Source organism: Aplysia californica, unplaced genomic scaffold (genome assembly GCF_000002075.1).
Source record: "Aplysia californica isolate F4 #8 unplaced genomic scaffold, AplCal3.0 scaffold00037, whole genome shotgun sequence".
In the NCBI taxonomy this organism is placed as follows: Eukaryota; Metazoa; Mollusca; class Gastropoda; order Aplysiida; family Aplysiidae; genus Aplysia; species Aplysia californica.
Genome location: NW_004797307.1, coordinates 976,069 through 977,500, shown reverse-complemented (window position 1 = coordinate 977,500; position 1,432 = coordinate 976,069). Strand labels below are relative to the sequence as shown.

Here is a 1,432-nt window from a genome sequence, read left to right as displayed (position 1 = left end):
GGAGTAGGGAGATATACCCTCTCTTGGCGAGATAAGAAAAAAAATAAAACAACTGCGAGAGAGATAAACAAGAGGGAAGGAGTAACCATCGTCTTTTCTAGCCCGCTTCTCCTCGACTCTTTTTTTCTGCGAATCTAATTTTTTTTGGTCATATACACCTCCCCCATTCAGAGAAGCATTGTTTGCAATTTAAATGTCCACAGTGAGCGATAGCGAGTGAAATTCACATTAATTTAATGCTGCGTCTGACAAGAAACGGCAGCAATATAACACTAACCACAAAGTTGTGCAGTCAAATGTAGACTGTTTTACAGTAAATTCCTTTTAAACATTATCCATCCATTAAGCTGTCCCGACTGACAGCTTTACGTTGTAATCTCGACGTGACAAGAATCTGCTTTCTTAACGCTTTTGAAACAATTTCAACACACTTTCTTATTATTAGGTGTTGGTGCGTCCTGTAACTGTGTCAGGATATGTTTTTGACGTTGTATTTTACATACTTAATACTGTTATGAACACTTACGAAAATATTGTGAGGTATTTGTCGGGTTTTTGGACACGATGATGAGCAACAGATCAGAGAGAGGAAAAGAAAGGCTTAGAAGAAAAGTGGGGCACACATGGAAAGCATTGTCGAAACCTTTCACATCTTGAGAAGGTCGAAGAACACCTAGCGAGAGAGATAGGGGGTAACTTTCACAGAAGAAAAAGGCAACCGCCGACACCACCAAAGAATGGATGACTGAAGGGGATCCCTGATAGGTCCTACTCTTTGACTCTCCTTCTGAAAAGTCTGTCGGTTAATCTTGCTTTTTCCTAGCACGAAATGGCTAATTCACCTCTCTTTACTTAAACAAACATAGTGCAGCATGGAGCAGATGGCTAGAGGGCGCCTTTGGTAGATCGCTCTTCATTTCTTCCCCGCTGTTGTTTCTGTCTGTGCACACGTTTCACTTTGTCTATTTACTAAGTGACTTCTGGTGTTTATGTGCGTCTCTTTACTCTCCTTCTATTGTGTCTGTCTATCCCTTTTGCTTTTTCCAGGTTCAAAATAGCTTTCAGTTTGCTGGTGTACTTCTCCTTTCTCAAACAAGCGTGCAAACAAACAAACAAACGTGGGTGGTTGGCGGGTGGTGTCCTGGTGTGGTTTGCTTCTTCTTTCCTATCAAACATCTATCGTCCTTATCTCCCCTTCTTCTTTTTTATGTTTGTTACTCTCTTGTAACGCCTCTAATCTTCTGGCGGTCATATGACTTTATTCAGTTGCGAGCGCCGTAAAACCTCTACTAAAACTAAACAAACAGACAAACGAATAAACAAACAAGACACACCTAGGAGATGGCGACGCCCCAGGTCCTCAGGTAGATCCGCGACAGTCACCACCAGGCGTAAGGGACGCAGGTAAATAGGACACGGTGATGTTGTGTGT

At 42.1% G+C, this 1,432-nt stretch overlaps 1 protein-coding gene across 1 annotated transcript in view; it reads left to right on the top strand.

The window, feature by feature from the left end:
• LOC101862247 overlaps positions 1 to 1,432 on the top strand; it is a gene marked incomplete in the record, with an annotated part of 51,534 nt that overhangs the window by 26,240 nt on the left and 23,862 nt on the right.